This window comes from Ambystoma mexicanum, chromosome 1p (assembly GCF_040938575.1).
Source record: "Ambystoma mexicanum isolate Mex_15411 chromosome 1p, UKY_AmexF1_1, whole genome shotgun sequence".
Taxonomy (NCBI): Eukaryota; Metazoa; Chordata; class Amphibia; order Caudata; family Ambystomatidae; genus Ambystoma; species Ambystoma mexicanum.
In genome coordinates, this window is record NC_090921.1 from 1,473,618,387 (window position 1) to 1,473,632,968 (window position 14,582).

Here is a 14,582-nt window from a genome sequence, read left to right on the forward strand (position 1 = left end):
AGCAGTCCATAAATGGTCACAGGTCAGTACTGCTGTGGGAAATGACCAATGAGATGCATTTAACCTTCTTTGTCCCAGTTCTACTTAAATGTGATGCAGGCTACAAGTCAGTTTGAAGATAATTGTCATATTCATGAATTTCCTTCAGATCACATGTAGTTTTTCTTTAGGTTGTTGTGAGGATAAGGGTTTTATGTGTGAATGAGTTAGGCATTTTTTTTCCAAGGGAAAAAGACTTTCAGCTGGCCGGTTAGCTCAGTTGGTTAGAGCGTGGTGCTAATAATGGCAAGGTCACGGGTCCCCGTATTGGCCTCCTTGTCATTTTGGGAAATATTTCTGCAGAAGCATGAGATTGATGCTGAATTGGCACTCACAGCTTTAGAGTTACTAACACAAGATTGCTGTTTTGTTGGAAGCAGCTGTGCATACATGGTCACGGGTCAGTACTGCTGCGGGACATAACCAATGTTGTTGTGAGGATAAGGGTTGTATTTGTGAATGAGTTAGGCATTTTCTTTCAAGGGAAGAAAACTCCCCCCTGCAACTGGCCTCCCTCCTATGCTCCAGTCAGAAGGCATACTTTTTCTGACTGAGCATGGTGCTAATCACGCCAAGTTAGCGGATTTGATCCCAGTATTGGCCACTTTGTCAATTTGGGAAATATTTCTGCAGAAGCATGAGATTGATGCAGAATTCCCACCGACAGCTTTAGATTTACTATGACTAGTTTGCTGTTTTGTTGGAAGCAGCAGTCCATAAATGGTCACAGGTCAGTACTGCTGTGGGAAATGACCAATGAGATGCATTTAACCTTCTTTGTCCCAGTTCTACTTAAATGTGATGCAGGCTACAAGTCAGTTTGAAGATAATTGTCATATTCATGAATTTCCTTCAGATCACATGTAGTTTTTCTTTAGGTTGTTGTGAGGATAAGGGTTTTATGTGTGAATGACTTAGGCATTTTTCTTCCAAGGGAAGAAAAAATCCCCCTGCAACTGGCCTCCCTCTTATGCTCCAGTCAGAAACAGGACTCTCAGCTGGTCGGTTAGCTCAGTTGGTTAGAGTTTGACTAGTTAGAGTTTGACTAGTTTGCTGTTTTGTTGGAAGCAGCAGTCCATAAATGGTCACAGGTCAGTACTGCTGTGGGAAATGACCAATGAGATGCATTTAACCTTCTTTGTCCCAGTTCTACTTAAATGTGATGCAGGCTACAAGTCAGTTTGAACATAATTGTCATATTCATGAATTTCCTTCAGATCACATGTAGTTTTTCTTTAGGTTGTTGTGAGGATAAGGGTTTTATGTGTGAATGACTTAGGCATTTTTTTTCCAAGGGAAGAAAAAATCCCCCTGCAACTGGCCTCCCTCTTATGCTCCAGTTAGAAATATACCTCTCAGCTGGCCGGTTAGCTCAGTTGGTTAGAGCGTGGTGCTAATAGCACCAAGGTCACGGGTTCGATCCCCGTATTGGCCACTTTGTCATTTTGGGAAATATTTCTGCAGAAGGATGAGATTGATGCAGAATTGGCACTCACAGCTTTAGAGTTATATTTCTGCAGAAGGATGAGATTGATGCAGAATTGGCACTCACAGCTTTAGAGTTACTAACACAAGATTGCTGTTTGTTGGAAGCAGCTGTGCATACATAGTCACGGGTCAGTACTGCTGCGGACATAACCAATGTTGTTGTGAGGATAAGGGTTGTATTTGTGAATGAGTTAGGCATTTTCTTTCAAGGGAAGAAAACTCCCCCCTGCAACTGGCCTCCCTCCTATGCTCCAGTCAGAAGGCATACTTTTTCTGACTGAGCATGGTGCTAATCACGCCAAGTTAGCGAATTTGATCCCAGTATTGGCCACTTTGTCAATTTGGGAAATATTTCTGCAGAAGCATGAGATTGATGCAGAATTCCCACCCACAGCTTTAGATTTACTATGACTAGTTTGCTGTTTTGTTGGAAGCAGCAGTCCATAAATGGTCACAGGTCAGTACTGCTGTGGGAAATGACCAATGAGATGCATTTAACCTTCTTTGTCCCAGTTCTACTTAAATGTGATGCAGGCTACAAGTCAGTTTGAAGATAATTGTCATATTCATGAATTTCCTTCAGATCACATGTAGTTTTTCTTTAGGTTGTTGTGAGGATAAGGGTTTTATGTGTGAATGAGTTAGGCATTTTTTTCCAAGGGAAACAGACTCTCAGCTGGCCGGTTAGCTCAGTTGGTTAGAGTGTGGTGCTAATAACGCCAAGGTCACGGGTTCGATCCCCGTATTGGCCACTTTGTCATTTTGGGAAATATTTCTGCAGAAGCATGAGATTGATGCAGAATTGGCACTCACAGCTTTAGAGTTACTAACACAAGATTGCTGTTTTGTTGGAAGCAGCTGTGCATACATGGTCACGGGTCAGTACTGCTGCGGGACATAACCAATGTTGTTGTGAGGATAAGGGTTGTATTTGTGAATGAGTTAGGCATTTTCTTTCAAGGGAAGAAAACTCCCCCCTGCAACTGGCCTCCCTCCTATGCTCCCGTCAGAAGGCATACTTTTTCTGACTGAGCATGGTGCTAATCACGCCAAGTTAGCGAATTTGATCCCAGTATTGGCCACTTTGTCAATTTGGGAAATATTTCTGCAGAAGCATGAGATTGATGCAGAATTCCCACCCACAGCTTTAGATTTACTATGACTAGTTTGCTGTTTTGTAGGAAGCAGCAGTCCATAAATGGTCACAGGTCAGTACTGCTGTGGGAAATGACCAATGAGATGCATTTAACCTTCTTTGTCCCAGTTCTACTTAAATGTGATGCAGGCTACAAGTCAGTTTGAAGATAATTGTCATATTCATGAATTTCCTTCAGGTCACATGGAGTTTTTCTTTAGGTTGTTGTGAGGATAAGGGTTTTATGTGTGAATGAGTTAGGCATTTTTTTCCAAGGGAAAGAGACTCTCAGCTGGCCGGTTAGCTCAGTTGGTTAGAGCATGGTGCTAATAACGCCAAGGTCATGGGTTCGATCCCCGTATTGGCCACTTTGTCATTTTGGGAAATATTTCTGCAGAAGGATGAGATTGATGCAGAATTGGCACTCACAGCTTTAGAGTTACTAACACAAGATTGCTGTTTTGTTGGAAGCAGCTGTGCATATAGTCACGGGTCAGTACTGCTGCGGACATAACCAATGTTGTTGTGAGGATAAGGGTTTTATGTGTGAATGACTTAGGCATTTTTTTTCCAAGGGAAGAAAAAATCCCCCTGCAACTGGCCTCCCTCTTATGCTTGAGTCAGAAACAGGACTCTCAGCTGGTTGGTTAGCTCAGTTGGTTAGAGCGTGGTTCTAATAACACCAAGGTCACGGGTTCGATCCCCGTATTGGCCAATTTGTCATTTTGGGAAATATTTCTGCAGAAGCATGAGATTGATGCAGAATTGGCACTCACAGCTTTAGAGTTACTAACACAAGATTGCTGTTTTGTTGGAAGCAGCTGTGCATACATGGTCACGGGTCAGTACTGCTGCGGGACATAACCAATGTTGTTGTGAGGATAAGGGTTGTATTTGTGAATGAGTTAGGCATTTTCTTTCAAGGGAAGAAAGCTCCCCCCTGCAACTGGCCTCCCTCCTATGCTCCAGTCAGAAGGCATACTTTATCTGACTGAGCATGGTGCTAATCACGCCAAGTTAGCGAATTTGATCCCAGTATTGGCCACTTTGTCAATTTGGGAAATATTTCTGCAGAAGCATGAGATTGATGCAGAATTCCCACCCACAGCTTTAGATTTACTATGACTAGTTTCCTGTTTTGTTGGAAGCAGCAGTCCATAAATGGTCACAGGTCAGTACTGCTGTGGGAAATGACCAATGAGATGCATTTAACCTTCTTTGTCCCAGTTCTACTTAAATGTGATGCAGGCTACAAGTCAGTTTGAAGATAATTGTCATATTCATGAATTTCCTTCAGATCACATGTAGTTTTTCTTTAGGTTGTTGTGAGGATAAGGGTTTTATGTGTGAATGAGTTAGGCATTTTTTTCCAAGGGAAGAAAACATCCCCCTACAACTGGCCTCCTGCTTATGCTTGAGTCAGAAACAAAACTCTCAGCTGGCTGTTTAGCTCATTTGGTTAGAGCGTGGTGCTAATAATGGCAAGGTCACGGGTCCCCGTATTGGCCTCCTTGTCATTTTGGGAAATATTTCTGCAGAAGCATGAGATTGATGCAGAATTGGCACTCACAGCTTTAGAGTTACTAACACAAGATTGCTGTTTTGTTGGAAGCAGCTGTGCATACATGGTCACGGGTCAGTACTGCTGCGGGACATAACCAATGTTGTTGTGAGGATAAGGGTTGTATTTGTGAATGAGTTAGGCATTTTCTTTCAAGGGAAGAAAACTCCCCCCTGCAACTGGCCTCCCTCCTATGCTCCAGTCAGAAGGCATACTTTTTCTGACTGAGCATGGTGCTAGTCACGCCAAGTTAGCGAATTTGATCCCAGTATTGGCCACTTTGTCAATTTGGGAAAAATGTCTGCAGAAGCATTAGATTGATGCAGAATTCCCACCCACAGCTTTAGATTTACTATGACAAGTTTGCTGTTTTGTTGGAAGCAGCAGTCCATAAATGGTCACAGGTCAGTACTGCTGTCGGAAATGACCAATGAGATGCATTTAACCTTCTTTGTCGCAGTACTACTTAAATGTGATGCAGGCCACAAGTCAGTTTGAAGATAATTGTAATATTCATGAATTTCCTTCAGATCACATGGAGTTTTTCTTTAGGTTGTTGTGAGGATAAGGGTTGTCTGTGTGAATGAGTTAGGCATTTTTTTTCCAAGGGAAGAAAACATCCCCCTACAACTGGCCTCCTGCTTATGCTTGAGTCAGAAACAAAACTCTCAGCTGGCTGTTTTGCTCATTTGGTTAGAGCGTGGTGCTAATAATGGCAAGGTCACGGGTCCCCGTATTGGCCTCCTTGTCATTTTGGGAAATATTTCTGCAGAAGCTTGAGATTGATGCAGAATTGGCACTCACAGCTTTAGAGTTACTAACACAAGATTGCTGTTTTGTTGGAAGCAGCTGTGCATACATAGTCACGGGTCAGTACTGCTGCGGACATAACCAATGTTGTTGTGAGGATAAGGGTTGTATTTGTGAATGAGTTAGGCATTTTCTTTCAAGGAAAGAAAACTCCCCACTGCAACTGGCCTCCCTCCTATGCTCCAGTCAGAAGCATACTTTTTCTGACTGAGCATGGTGCTAATCACGCCAAGTTAGCGAATTTGATCCCAGTATTGGCCACTTTGTCAATTTGGGAAAAATGTCTGCAGAAGCATTAGATTGATGCAGAATTCCCACCCACAGCTTTAGATTTACTATGACAAGTTTGCTGTTTTGTTGGAAGCAGCAGTCCATAAATGGTCACAGGTCAGTACTGCTGTCGGAAATGACCAATGAGATGCATTTAACCTTCTTTGTCGCAGTACTACTTAAATGTGATGCAGGCCACAAGTCAGTTTGAAGATAATTGTAATATTCATGAATTTCCTTCAGATCACATGGAGTTTTTCTTTAGGTTGTTGTGAGGATAAGGGTTGTCTGTGTGAATGAGTTAGGCATTTTTTTTCCAAGGGAAGAAAACATCCCCCTACAACTGGCCTCCTGCTTATGCTTGAGTCAGAAACAAAACTCTCAGCTGGCTGTTTTGCTCATTTGGTTAGAGCGTGGTGCTAATAATGGCAAGGTCACGGGTCCCCGTATTGGCCTCCTTGTCATTTTGGGAAATATTTCTGCAGAAGGATGAGATTGATGCAGAATTGGCACTCACAGCTTTAGAGTTACTAACACAAGATTGCTGTTTTGTTGGAAGCAGCTGTGCATATAGTCACGGGTCAGTACTGCTGCGGACATAACCAATGTTGTTGTGAGGATAAGGGTTTTATGTGTGAATGACTTAGGCATTTTTTTTCCAAGGGAAGAAAAAATCCCCCTGCAACTGGCCTCCCTCTTATGCTTGAGTCAGAAACAGGACTCTCAGCTGGTTGGTTAGCTCAGTTGGTTAGAGCGTGGTGCTAATAACACCAAGGTCACGGGTTCGATCCCCGTATTGGCCACTTTGTCATTTTGGGAAATATTTCTGCAGAAGCATGAGATTGATGCAGAATAGGCACTCACAGCTTTAGAGTTACTAACACAAGATTGCTGTTTTGTTGGAAGCAGCTGTGCATACATGGTCACGGGTCAGTACTGCTGCGGGACATAACCAATGTTGTTTTGAGGATAAGGGTTGTATTTGTGAATGAGTTAGGCATTTTCTTTCAAGGGAAGAAAGCTCCCCCCTGCAACTGGCCTCCCTCCTATGCTCCAGTCAGAAGGCATACTTTATCTGACTGAGCATGGTGCTAATCACGCCAAGTTAGCGAATTTGATCCCAGTATTGGCCACTTTGTCAATTTGGGAAATATTTCTGCAGAAGCATGAGATTGATGCAGAATTCCCACCCACAGCTTTAGATTTACTATGACTAGTTTCCTGTTTTGTTGGAAGCAGCAGTCCATAAATGGTCACAGGTCAGTACTGCTGTGGGAAATGACCAATGAGATGCATTTAACCTTCTTTGTCCCAGTTCTACTTAAATGTGATGCAGGCTACAAGTCAGTTTGAAGATAATTGTCATATTCATGAATTTCCTTCAGATCACATGTAGTTTTTCTTTAGGTTGTTGTGAGGATAAGGGTTTTATGTGTGAATGAGTTAGGCATTTTTTTCCAAGGGAAGAAAACATCCCCCTACAACTGGCCTCCTGCTTATGCTTGAGTCAGAAACAAAACTCTCAGCTGGCTGTTTAGCTCATTTGGTTAGAGCGTGGTGCTAATAATGGCAAGGTCACGGGTCCCCGTATTGGCCTCCTTGTCATTTTGGGAAATATTTCTGCAGAAGCATGAGATTGATGCAGAATTGGCACTCACAGCTTTAGAGTTACTAACACAAGATTGCTGTTTTGTTGGAAGCAGCTGTGCATACATGGTCACGGGTCAGTACTGCTGCGGGACATAACCAATGTTGTTGTGAGGATAAGGGTTGTATTTGTGAATGAGTTAGGCATTTTCTTTCAAAGGAAGAAAACTCCCCCCTGCAACTGGCCTCCCTCCTATGCTCCAGTCAGAAGGCATACTTTTTCTGACTGAGCATGGTGCTAGTCACGCCAAGTTAGCGAATTTGATCCCAGTATTGGCCACTTTGTCAATTTGGGAAAAATGTCTGCAGAAGCATTAGATTGATGCAGAATTCCCACCCACAGCTTTAGATTTACTATGACAAGTTTGCTGTTTTGTTGGAAGCAGCAGTCCATAAATGGTCACAGGTCAGTACTGCTGTCGGAAATGACCAATGAGATGCATTTAACCTTCTTTGTCGCAGTACTACTTAAATGTGATGCAGGCCACAAGTCAGTTTGAAGATAATTGTAATATTCATGAATTTCCTTCAGATCACATGGAGTTTTTCTTTAGGTTGTTGTGAGGATAAGGGTTGTCTGTGTGAATGAGTTAGGCATTTTTTTTCCAAGGGAAGAAAACATCCCCCTACAACTGGCCTCCTGCTTATGCTTGAGTCAGAAACAAAACTCTCAGCTGGCTGTTTTGCTCATTTGGTTAGAGCGTGGTGCTAATAATGGCAAGGTCACGGGTCCCCGTATTGGCCTCCTTGTCATTTTGGGAAATATTTCTGCAGAAGCTTGAGATTGATGCAGAATTGGCACTCACAGCTTTAGAGTTACTAACACAAGATTGCTGTTTTGTTGGAAGCAGCTGTGCATACATAGTCACGGGTCAGTACTGCTGCGGACATAACCAATGTTGTTGTGAGGATAAGGGTTGTATTTGTGAATGAGTTAGGCATTTTCTTTCAAGGAAAGAAAACTCCCCACTGCAACTGGCCTCCCTCCTATGCTCCAGTCAGAAGCATACTTTTTCTGACTGAGCATGGTGCTAATCACGCCAAGTTAGCGAATTTGATCCCAGTATTGGCCACTTTGTCAATTTGGGAAAAATGTCTGCAGAAGCATTAGATTGATGCAGAATTCCCACCCACAGCTTTAGATTTACTATGACAAGTTTGCTGTTTTGTTGGAAGCAGCAGTCCATAAATGGTCACAGGTCAGTACTGCTGTGGGAAATGACCAATGAGATGCATTTAACCTTCTTTGTCCCAGTTCTACTTAAATGTGATGCAGGCTACAAGTCAGTTTGAAGATAATTGTCATATTCATGAATTTCCTTCAGATCACATGTAGTTTTTCTTTAGGTTGTTGTGAGGATAAGGGTTTTATGTGTGAATGACTTAGGCATTTTTTTCCAAGGGAAGAATAAATCCCCCTGCAACTGGCCTCCCTCTTATGCTCCAGTCAGAAACAGAACTCTTAGCTGGTCGGTTAGCTCAGTTGGTTAGAGAGTGGTGCTAATAATGCCAAGGTCACGGGTTCAATCCCCGTATTGGCCACTTTGTCATTTTGGGAAATATTTCTGCAGAAGCATGAGATTGATGCAGAATTGGCACTCACAGCTTTAGAGTTACTAACACAAGATTGCTGTTTTGTTGGAAGCAGCTGTGCATACATAGTCACGGGTCAGTACTGCTGCGGTCATAACCAATGTTGTTGTGAGGATAAGGGTTGTATTTGTGAATGAGTTAGGCATTTTCTTTCAAGGGAAGAAAACTCCCCCCTGCAACTGGCCTCCCTCCTATGCTCCAGTCAGAAGGCATACTTTTTCTGACTGAGCATGGTGCTAATCACGCCAAGTTAGCGAATTTGATCCCAGTATTGGCCACTTTGTCAATTTGGGAAATATTTCTGCAGAAGCATGAGATTGATGCAGAATTCCCACCCACAGCTTTAGATTTACTATGACTAGTTTGCTGTTTTGTTGGAAGCAGCAGTCCATAAATTTTTTTCCAAGGGAACAAAAAATCCCCCTGCAACTGGCCTCCCTCTTATGCTCCAGTCAGAAGCAAGACTCTCAGCTGGTCGGTTAGCTCAGTTGGTTAGAGCGTGGTGCTAATAGCGCCAAGGTCACGGGTTCGATCCCCGTATTGGCCACTTTGTCATTTTGGGAAATATTTCTGCAGAAGCATGAGATTGATGCAGAATTGGCACTCACAGCTTTAGAGTTACTAACACAAGATTGCTGTTTTGTTGGAAGCAGCTGTGCATACATGGTCACTGGTCAGTACTGCTGCGGGACATAACCAATGTTGTTGTGAGGATAAGGGTTGTATTTGTGAATGAGTTAGGCATTTTCTTTCAAGGGAAGAAAGCTCCCCCCTGCAACTGGCCTCCCTCCTATGCTCCAGTCAGAAGGCATACTTTTTCTGACTGAGCATGGTGCTAATCACGCCAAGTTAGCGAATTTGATCCCAGTATTGGCCACTTTGTCAATTTGGGAAATATTTCTGCAGAAGGATGAGATTGATGCAGAATTCCCACCCACAGCTTTAGATTTACTATGACTAGTTTCCTGTTTTGTTGGAAGCAGCAGTCCATAAATGGTCACAGGTCAGTACTTCTGTGGGAAATGACCAATGAGATGCATTTAACCTTCTTTGTCCCAGTTCTACTTAAATGTGATGCAGGCTACAAGTCAGTTTGAAGATAATTGTCATATTCGTGAATTTCCTTCAGATCACATGTAGTTTTTCTTTAGGTTGTTGTGAGGATAAGGGTTTTATGTGTGAATGAGTTAGGCATTTTTTTTCCAAGGGAAGAAAAAATCCCCCTGCAACTGGCCTCCCTCTTATGCTCCAGTTAGAAATATGCCTCTCAGCTGGCCGGTTGGATCAGTTGGTTAGAGCGTGGTGCTAATAACGCCAAGGTCACGGGTTCGATCTCGTATTGGCCACTTTGTCATTTTGGGAAATATTTCTGCAGAAGGATGAGATTGATGCAGAATTGGCACTCACAGCTTTAGAGTTACTAACACAAGATTGCTGTTTTGTTGGAAGCAGCTGTGCATACATAATCACGGGTCAGTACTGCTGCGGACATAACCAATGTTGTTGTGAGGATAAGGGTTGTATTTGTGAATGAGTTAGGCATTTTCTTTCAAGGGAAGAAAACTCCCCCCTGCAACTGGCCTCCCTCCTATGCTCCAGTCAGAAGGCTTACTTTTTCTGACTGAGCATGGTGCTAATCATGCCAAGTTAGCGAATTTGATCCCAGTATTGGCCACTTTGTCAATTTGGGAAATATTTCTGCAGAAGGATGAGATTGATGCAGAATTGGCACTCACAGCTTTAGAGTTACTAACACAAGATTGCTGTTTGTTGGAAGCAGCTGTGCATACATAGTCACGGGTCAGTACTGCTGCGGACATAACCAATGTTGTTGTGAGGATAAGGGTTGTATTTGTGAATGAGTTAGGCATTTTCTTTCAAGGAAAGAAAACTCCCCACTGCAACTGGCCTCCCTCCTATGCTCCAGTCAGAAGCATACTTTTTTTGACTGAGCATGGTGCTAATCACGCCAAGTTAGCGAATTTGATCCCAGTATTGGCCACTTTGTCAATTTGGGAAAAATGTCTGCAGAAGCATTAGATTGATGCAGAATTCCCACCCACAGCTTTAGATTTACTATGACAAGTTTGCTGTTTTGTTGGAAGCAGCAGTCCATAAATGGTCTCAGGTCAGTACTGCTGTGGGAAATGACCAATGAGATGCATTTAACCTTCTTTGTCCCAGTCCTACTTAAATGTGATGCAGGCTACAAGTCAGTTTGAAGATAATTGTCATATTCATGAATTTCCTTCAGATCACATGTAGTTTTTCTTTAGGTTGTTGTGAGGATAAGGGTTTTATGTGTGAATGAGTTAGGCATTTTTTTCCAAGGGAAAGAGACTCTCAGCTGGCCGGTTAGCTCAGTTGGTTAGAGCGTGGTGCTAATAACGCCAAGGTCACGGGTTCGATCCCTGTATTGGCCACTTTGTCATTTTGGGAAATATTTCTGCAGAAGGATGAGATTGATGCAGAATTGGCACTCACAGCTTTAGAGTTACTAACACAAGATTGCTGTTTTGTTGGAAGCAGCTGTGCATATAGTCACGGGTCAGTACTGCTGCGGACATAACCAATGTTGCTGTGAGGATAAGGGTTGTATTTTTGAATGAGTTAGGCATTTTCTTTCAAGGGAAGAAAGCTCCCCCCTGCAACTGGCCTCCCTCCTATGCTCCAGTCAGAAGGCATACTTTTTCTCACTGAGCATGGTGCTAATCACGCCAAGTTAGCGAATTTGATCCCAGTATTGGCCACTTTGTCAATTTGGGAAATATTTCTGCAGAAGGATGAGATTGATGCAGAATTCCCACCCACAGCTTTAGATTTACTATGACTAGTTTCCTGTTTTGTTGGAAGCAGCAGTCCATAAATGGTCACAGGTCAGTACTTCTGTGGGAAATGACCAATGAGATGCATTTAACCTTCTTTGTCCCAGTTCTACTTAAATGTGATGCAGGCTACAAGTCAGTTTGAAGATAATTGTCATATTCGTGAATTTCCTTCAGATCACATGTAGTTTTTCTTTAGGTTGTTGTGAGGATAAGGGTTTTATGTGTGAATGATTTAGGCATTTTTTTTCCAAGGGAAGAAAAAATCCCCCTGCAACTGGCCTCCCTCTTATGCTCCAGTTAGAAATATGCCTCTCAGCTGGCCGGTTAGCTCAGTTGGTTAGAGCGTGGTGCTAATAACGCCAAGGTCACGGGTTCGATCCCCGTATTGGCCACTTTGTCATTTTGGGAAATATTTCTGCAGAAGCATGAGATTGATGCAGAATTGGCACTCACAGCTTTAGAGTTACTAACACAAGATTGCTGTTTGTTTTGTTGGTAGCAGCTGTGCATACATGGTCACGGGTCAGTACTGCTGCGGGACATAACCAATGTTGTTGTGAGGATAAGGGTTGTATTTGTGAATGAGTTAGGCATTTTCTTTCAAGGGAAGAAAACTACCCCCTGCAACTGGCCTCCCTCCTATGCTCCAGTCAGAAGGCATACTTTTTCTGACTGAGCATGGTGCTAATCACGCCAAGTCAGCAAATTTGATCCCAGTATTGGCCACTTTGTCAATTTGGGAAATATTTCTGCAGAAGCATGAGATTGATGCAGAATTCCCACCCACAGCTTTAGATTTACTATGACTAGTTTGCTGTTTTGTTGGAAGCAGCAGTCCATAAATGGTCACAGGTCAGTACTGCTGTGGGAAATGACCAATGAGATGCATTTAACCTTCTTTGTCCCAGTTCTACTTAAATGTGATGCAGGCTACAAGTCAGTTTGAAGATAATTGTCATATTCGTGAATTTCCTTCAGATCACATGTAGTTTTTCTTTAGGTTGTTGTGAGGATAAGGGTTTTATGTGTGAATGAGTTAGGCATTTTTTTCCAAGGGAAGAAAAAATCCCCCTGCAACTGGCCTCCCTCTTATGCTCCAGTTAGATATATGCCTCTCAGCTGGCCGGTTAGCTCAGTTGGTGCTAATAAAGCCAAGGTCACAGGTTCGATCCCCGTATTGGCCACTTTGTCATTTTGGGAAATATTTCTGCAGAAGCATGAGATTAATGCAGAATTGGCACTCACAGCTTTAGAGTTACTAACACAAGATTGCTGTTTTGTTGGAAGCAGCTGTGCATACATAGTCACAGGTCAGTACTGCTGCGGACATAACCAATGTTGTTGTGAGGATAAGGGTTGTATTTGTGAATGAGTTAGGCATTTTCTTTCAAGGGAAGAAAACTCCCCCCTGCAACTGGCCTCCCTCCTATGCTCCAGTCAGAAGGCATACCTTTTCTGACTGAGCATGGTGCTAATCACGCCAAGTTAGCGAATTTGATCCCAGTATTGGCCACTTTGTCAATTTGGGAAATATTTCTGCAGAAGCATGAGATTGATGCAGAATTCCCACCCACAACTTTAGATTTACTATGACTAGTTTGCTGTTTTGTTGGAAGCAGCAGTCCATAAATGGTCACAGGTCAGTACTGCTGTGGGAAATGACCAATGAGATGCATTTAACCTTCTTTGTCCCAGTTCTACTTAAATGTGATGCAGGCTACAAGTCAGTTTGAAGATAATTGTCATATTCATGAATTTCCTTCAGATCACATGTAGTTTTTCTTTAGGTTGTTGTGAGGATAAGGGTTTTATGTGTGAATGAGTTAGGCATTTTTTTTCCAAGGGAAGAAAAAATCCCCCTGCAACTGGCCTCCCTCTTATGCTCCAGTCAGAAACAGGACTCTCAGCTGGCCGGTTAGAGCGTGGTGCTAATAACGCCAAGGTCACGGGTTCGATCCCCGTATTGGCCACTTTGTCATTTTGGGAAATATTTCTGCAGAAGCATGAGATTGATGCAGAATTGGCACTCACAGCTTTAGAGTTACTAACACAAGATTGCTGTTTTGTTGGAAGCAGCTGCGCATACATGGTCACGAGTCAGTACTGCTGCGGGACATAACCAATGTTGTTGTGAGGATAAGGGTTGTATTTGTGAATGAGTTAGGCATTTTCTTTCAAGGGAAGAAAACTCCCCCCTGCAACTGGCCTCCCTCCATGCTCCAGTCAGAAGGCATACTTTTTCTGACTGAGCATGGTGCGAATCACGCCAAGTCAGCGAATTTGATCCCAGTATTGGCCACTTTGTGAATTTGGGAAATATTTCTGCAGAAGCATGAGATTGATGCAGAATTCCCACCCACAGCTTTAGATTTACTATGACTAGTTTGCTGTTTTGTTGGAAGCAGCAGTCCATAAATGGTCACAGGTCAGTACTGCTGTGGGAAATGACCAATGAGATGCATTTAACCTTCTTTGTCCCAGTTCTACTTAAATGTGATGCAGGATACAAGTCAGTTTGAAGATAATTGTCATATTCATGAATTTCCTTCAGATCACATGTAGTTTTTCTTTAGGTTGTTGTGAGGATAAGGGTTTTATGTGTGAATGAGTTAGGCATTTTTTTCCCAAGGGAAGAAAAAATCCCCCTGCAACTGGCCTCCCTCTTATGGTCCAGTCAGAAATATGCCTCTCAGCTGGCCGGTTATCTCAGCCAAGGTCGCTGGTTCGATCCCCGTATTGGCCACTTTGTCATTTTGGGAAATATTTCTGCAGAAGGATGAGATTGATGCAGAATTGGCACTCACAGCTTTAAAGTTACTAACACAAGATTGCTGTTTTGTTGGAAGCAGCTGTGCATACATAGTCACGGGTCAGTACTGCTGTGGACATAACCAATGTTGTTGTGAGGATAAGGGTTGTATTTGTGAATGAGTTAGGCATTTTCTTTCAAGGAAAGAAAACTCCCCCCTGCAACTGGCCTCCCTCCTATGCTCCAGTCAGAAGCATACTTTTTCTGACTGAGCATGGTGCTAATCACGCCAAGTTAGCGAATTTGATCCCAGTATTGGCCACTTTGTCAATTTGGGAAAAATGTCTGCAGAAGCATTAGATTGATGCAGAATTCCCACCCACAGCTTTAGATTTACTATGACAAGTTTGCTGTTTTGTTGGAAGCAGCAGTCCATAAATGGTCACAGGTCAGTACTGCTGT

The 14,582-nt window shown here is 42.9% G+C and overlaps 7 non-coding genes across 7 annotated transcripts; all 7 read left to right on the forward strand.

The window, feature by feature from the left end:
* Positions 1 to 1,400: 1,400 nt before the first annotated feature.
* TRNAI-AAU (transfer RNA isoleucine (anticodon AAU)) lies at positions 1,401 to 1,474 on the forward strand. Its single transcript has one exon. It is a non-coding gene; the product is annotated as a tRNA-Ile (tRNA).
* A 731-nt stretch (positions 1,475 to 2,205) lies between these two features.
* On the forward strand, positions 2,206 to 2,279 carry TRNAI-AAU (transfer RNA isoleucine (anticodon AAU)). Its single transcript has one exon. It is a non-coding gene; the product is annotated as a tRNA-Ile (tRNA).
* A 677-nt stretch (positions 2,280 to 2,956) lies between these two features.
* TRNAI-AAU (transfer RNA isoleucine (anticodon AAU)) lies at positions 2,957 to 3,030 on the forward strand. Its single transcript has one exon. It is a non-coding gene; the product is annotated as a tRNA-Ile (tRNA).
* A 3,002-nt stretch (positions 3,031 to 6,032) lies between these two features.
* Positions 6,033 to 6,106, forward strand: TRNAI-AAU (transfer RNA isoleucine (anticodon AAU)). Its single transcript has one exon. It is a non-coding gene; the product is annotated as a tRNA-Ile (tRNA).
* A 2,910-nt stretch (positions 6,107 to 9,016) lies between these two features.
* On the forward strand, positions 9,017 to 9,090 carry TRNAI-AAU (transfer RNA isoleucine (anticodon AAU)). The gene has a single exon. It is a non-coding gene; the product is annotated as a tRNA-Ile (tRNA).
* A 1,802-nt stretch (positions 9,091 to 10,892) lies between these two features.
* On the forward strand, positions 10,893 to 10,966 carry TRNAI-AAU (transfer RNA isoleucine (anticodon AAU)). Its single transcript has one exon. It is a non-coding gene; the product is annotated as a tRNA-Ile (tRNA).
* A 723-nt stretch (positions 10,967 to 11,689) lies between these two features.
* Positions 11,690 to 11,763, forward strand: TRNAI-AAU (transfer RNA isoleucine (anticodon AAU)). The gene has a single exon. It is a non-coding gene; the product is annotated as a tRNA-Ile (tRNA).
* Positions 11,764 to 14,582: the final 2,819 nt, after the last annotated feature.